Source organism: Paramormyrops kingsleyae, chromosome 6 (genome assembly GCF_048594095.1).
Source record: "Paramormyrops kingsleyae isolate MSU_618 chromosome 6, PKINGS_0.4, whole genome shotgun sequence".
Classification (NCBI taxonomy): domain Eukaryota; kingdom Metazoa; phylum Chordata; class Actinopteri; order Osteoglossiformes; family Mormyridae; genus Paramormyrops; species Paramormyrops kingsleyae.
The window spans coordinates 11,009,748-11,014,997 of record NC_132802.1 but is presented as its reverse complement, the minus strand read 5'-3'; the positions used below and the strand labels follow the sequence as shown (position 1 = coordinate 11,014,997).

General features: G+C 44.1%; 1 long non-coding RNA gene across 1 annotated transcript; it reads right to left on the bottom strand.

Moving 5' to 3' along the window:
- Nucleotides 1-1,546: 1,546 nt before the first annotated feature.
- On the bottom strand, nt 1,547-4,834 carry LOC111855807 (uncharacterized). The gene is made up of 3 exons (XR_002840966.2): nt 3,499-4,834; nt 3,332-3,399; nt 1,547-2,951 (listed from the first exon to the last, which is right to left on the bottom strand). It is a non-coding gene; the product is annotated as an uncharacterized lncRNA (long non-coding RNA).
- Nucleotides 4,835-5,250: the final 416 nt, after the last annotated feature.

Below are 5,250 nucleotides of genomic sequence, written 5' to 3'. Positions count from 1 at the left end.
TATATATATATATATAGACACATACTCTGGCATTAACCAAAAGGGTTTTTATGAATTATTGCTGTTGCCTTGATGATATGTCTGAGGTGACTGACCAACGTCCAGACCAGTGACAGAATGTTCTGTCCAGTGAGGGAGGTAAATGTTAGTGGGCCGGCTTCTCGATTTTCAGTACCTCGGCCTCCCCCACGATGTCGGGCTGATGGATCGTTCCCAGAGGCCTGGTGACCCTGGTCGACAGCTTCAGCCCTGAAGAACACTTTGAAGCTTCTTATGGGGATGCCAGCATGTTCGGAGGAGGTGGGGGGGGGGGGGGGGGGTTACGGGGGCAGCCACTTCATCTGCTGTCCCCAGCGGTACCTGATGTAAACATCTCAGCAGTGGGCTGCCAGCCAACGTCTACACGAGGCTTCATGCCATAAGCTCCCTGGCTTTCGCTGTTGTACGTATCAGAGCCGTGAGACACCAAGTGCGTCCATTATTATAGCATCTGTATCACCTTCCGAGAAAAGCGCTTTTTGGGTAGCAAGTGCTATTCAGTTACCAGCCCAAAATAGGTATCATTTTCAAGAATTCACTTATATAACAATGCAATAGAACAGAAGAGGTTTAAAAAAATCAACATTGTTATTTTGATTAATAGGAATATATTAATACACTCTTCTAAACAATTATACCAGTGGGAAAAAAACCTGAAAAGTACAGTGGTAAGCTCCATTTCACAGTACTGTTTAATGCTGTATAAACAGTTGTTTTTTATTTTTTAAAAAAACCAGGTGAGTTGCGTTTGAATAAGGGCATGATCAGCACAGAATGAGAACCAGGCATGAGTGCTGCGGTACAGCGACAGCCCAGCCCACTGAGTGTAAATGGTCAGTATAATGCATTAGTCTGAGGCTCTCATCTCCATCCCTCTCAGGACCACTAAATATCCATCCCTCTATCCCACTGCCCCTACATTTTCAATGACCGCTCGCCTGTAGTGGGGTTGGGATGGAGCTCAATCCCATCCCAGCGAGTGTGTGGTACAGAATGGTGACCACCCTAAGTGGAACGTCATCTCACCCACACACACACACACACGCACACACACACACACAGACATACGGAGCGACCACTTCACCTGAACTGGGGTCTTTGTGCTATATGGGGAAAACCCAGGTGGAACACGCAAACACACACACACGCATTTTTAATGTGAAGTCTTGCAACTTGCAAATGATGACACGTTGCATGATATAATTCAACAAAGAACACCAACAACATTATAGAGACCCTGACAGAATCTGCATATTAAACAGGCCCCAAAATGTACCATTTCCTGCAAGATCTATATATCTATATCTATTAATATCTATATCAATATGTATGTATGTATATATGTGTATATATATGTGTGTATGTATATATGTGTATATATATATGTGTCTGTGTATGTATGCTGTTGACCATATTGTTGGTTACAATATTCCATTTACAGGTGTAAATCCCTGGAAAGGAAGGTATACATTTACAGCCCACACACAATTAATACACAAACTATCCGTCATTATTAGTCATTTATTAGCCACTGAGGATGGTAAGGATCTGTTGATAGGGCCCCTACTGGGAAGGACACTGGCCACCCACATCCTGGAGCCAGTTTAGAGTCCCCATTTCTTTGGGTCTCTGGATGGTGGAAGGAAGTCCGACCAATAGCAGAAGCACAAATGTAAATCCCAGGGCCACGACAAAACCCCAAGCTGCCTTAAACCACGAAACGGTGGCTAATAGGGAGCCAGCGCTGGTGAGCGATTGGTTACATGGGTTCATGTATCCAGGGGATGCAAAGAACATTCTGGATCTTTAAATAATGCTACTGTTGGCATGTTAGCTAAGAACACGTCACTGTCACTGCACGCTAGAATGGGATATTTGACGTTTTTAATTGTTTCGTTCTACCAGCTGTAGCTTCATGTCAGGCAGCGTTAACAAAAGATGCTTTGACAAAAGATCAGGGGGAAAAGTGCTTGAAAATATGCATGAGAAAAAAAATAATAATAGAAGTGTGATTACAGTGTGGCTAATTGTTACGAGCCTTCACTCGCATGCATCATTTAAATCTATTAGGATTTTCCAACTATTTTTTGCTCTTACTAAATATGAAACTATACCTTTAAATGAGACGGTAATTAAGTGCACCATGTCTAATTAGCAGACACAATGGGAATTGCCATAGCAGCCAGATTTAATTTGTTTGGGTTCATTATCAACAGGATGCTAGTGAGCGGTTTCTAAGGGCCTTTCTCTCCAATTCCCTCATGCCAGCTAAACAAACAGGCGAGGAAAATCCAAATTAATTCCCGGCAAACAGAGGCTCGGGATTAGCAATTCAAATGTAATCTCATCAGTCTTCCGCTGATTGGGCCGTGCAACGGTTCAGGTGTCTCAATTTTCAGGCACCTGAATTTCCAAACAATCGAGACACACGGTGAGATGATATAAAGGCTCCTGTATGTGGTAGAGTTTACTTGAACCACATACGTGCTGGAGTGCCAGGTTTGGTGGCTATGAAATTGTGTGGTTCAATGTTTCAGGATGTCCTTCGTCGATAAGTTGGCGACTCAAATCCCCTGGTTGACAGAGTGATTTCACTGTTGGGTCCCTGAGCAAAGTTCTGTGGCAGGTTTCTAATAAATGTGTTGATTTGAAAAAAAGCATCTGCTAAAATGAAACTGATCTGAACATCTTCTTCAACCTTGCAGGGTTGCATGGTGGCTCCGTGGGCAGCAGTGTGTCTGTCCCAAGCCATGAACTGGCATCCCAACTATTTTTTCATTTCCAGTATGGAGCCTACTGGCGGCCTGCCCAGGGTGTGCCCTGCCTCTTGCCCGATGATGCTGGGATTGGCTCCAGCTTCCCCACGACCCAGATGGATAAAGCGGTATAGATGATGGATGGATGGATGGAGTCTATTCCAGGAAACACAGGGCAGTTGTGGCAGGGAATAAGATGGAGAGGACTGGCAGGCATACATACAAACGCTACACACTATGGGCGATTTAAAGATGCAAATTAGTGTAACTCAACGTTTCTCAACTCATTTTTGTACCCTCCCAGCTTCTTGCAAATTTGACGCAAATAATCAAGAACACAGAACACCTGAACCAAACAATCAAGAACACAGAATACCTAAACCAATGAAGAACACCAAATACTTGAACTAATCAAAAAGACAGAATATGTGAACCAATCAAGATCACAGAATACATGAACCATTCAACAAAACAGAATACCTGAACCAATTAAGAACAGCAAACACCTGAATCAAACCATCAAGAACACTGAATACCTGAAGTTGTGGCCACCTTCATTATTCTGTGGTTCAGACTGAAGTTCTCACCACCTTCAGAAACATATCTGTTTATTTGTGTCAGTAACAAACATTGTTAAATACACTTCCAGACCAAGGTACAGACACAAGCCTCCAAGGTATGCTGTGCAGCACGGGAACCTCACCTGAGACTCAGTCAACAACATGAAGTGAGATGAACCTTCATCTCTCAGGAGGAACACGTTCATCGCACAAGGCTCTTGGGGGCCCAAATTAACCTGCAACAATATTCGCTGGAAGCCAGAGCTGTTACTTACAGTATAAGGTGAAAGGTGATTCACTTCACATTCAACTCAGACAGAGTCCTGGACATCAGCTCACTGTGCGATGATGCAGTGTGTTCCAGGTAGAAGGTGTTGAGAAAGAAAGAACTTAAAACAATTAAATCACACGACATCAGATATTGGCGAAAATAGGAAATAAAAATACATAACAGTGACAATACTTTAAAAGGGCTCTACAAAGAGGGAGAGTTAGATCAGTCAGCAGACCAGTAGCTATTTCCTATGTAAAGGTTTGCAGGGAAACCATGGCATATTTTATAACCAAGAGAATATGTGTAAAACTGTGAACATCTGTCAAATATAGATATAACTATGGGGGCACTTGAAATAAAGCCCCTGTGTACTTTTGAGTAATTATCAGTATCGCCAGCTTCTGTATTTAAACCTACTGTATAAATACCCTACATACAAATATATTTCATTTACTCCACACACCATGATCTACATTTTTGCCTGCAGTTAGTGCTTAACTGACGCTCATCTGTCACCTTTGGATTCCCCTACATATTAGCGAAAATGTGGTCACTGCATATCAACCAATCTTCTACCTATCGTATATCATAATTACACTAATTCATGGCATTATCTTAAGCGTAATTATTTTTATCTAAATTATTATCGGTTTCTATAGACACCACTTTGATTGCATGAAGTAATACGGCAGGGAGGAGTTGGAGGAGGTGAAAAATAGGGCCTAGGGCCTCTTTTATGTCTGCTGATTAGAACAGTGTGGCACATTAGGTTGTGCTGTATATCACAGGGCTGTTCGAATCCGGATCTCGATCCCAAATCCCAGGTAGTTAGTTTAATAATTACTGATTGTGATTGCCCAGAGGCTTCACACCTTGCTCACAGGTAAAGGAAGGCTGGAAAACCAGCAGGGCTCGGACTTTGAGAACAGTGATTTGAATAACCCTGCTGCAGGGACGGATTACGGACCGGGCCAGCGGGGCCGCTGCCCAGGGGCCCTTGGGGTGCAGGGGGCCCGTGGGGCCCCTAGCCCAAAACAATTTGCAACGCTTATCAACAATGTATTCTCGTTTGTCTATTTTAGAGGGCCTATATTCTTTGATCCTCTGCATACAAGGGCCCCTGACCCTATAGGGCCTCTGATGGAAACATGGAGGGAGGGCGTTTGGCTGCCAAGGGCCCTTGAATTGTGGTGGTTGTGGTGGTGGTGCTGGTGGTGGTGGTGGTGGGGGGGGGGGGGGCTCGCGAACATTTTGCCCAGGGGCCCACACAACCCATAATCCGTCCCTGCCCTGCTGTATCAGACCAAGAGACCCTCCATCAGGGATCAATGACAAAACTGTATAGCCACCGTGTGCTAATTTACAAAAATAAAAAAAAAACATATACAGAATGTTCTGCAGTTTTCCCACAGTCGTAAAACACGCTAAAGGTGCCAAATTGCCCGAGTGTGTGAATGGTGTATGTGCCCTGCGATGGGTTGGCGCCCCATCCTGGGCTGTTCCCTGCCTTGCACCCGTAGTTTCCAGGACAGGCTCCAGACCCCCGTGTATAAGATGAATGAAGGTACATTTTCTCCTGACTGGCTTATTTCATGCCTTTTTCTTTGAGGGAGCATATCCT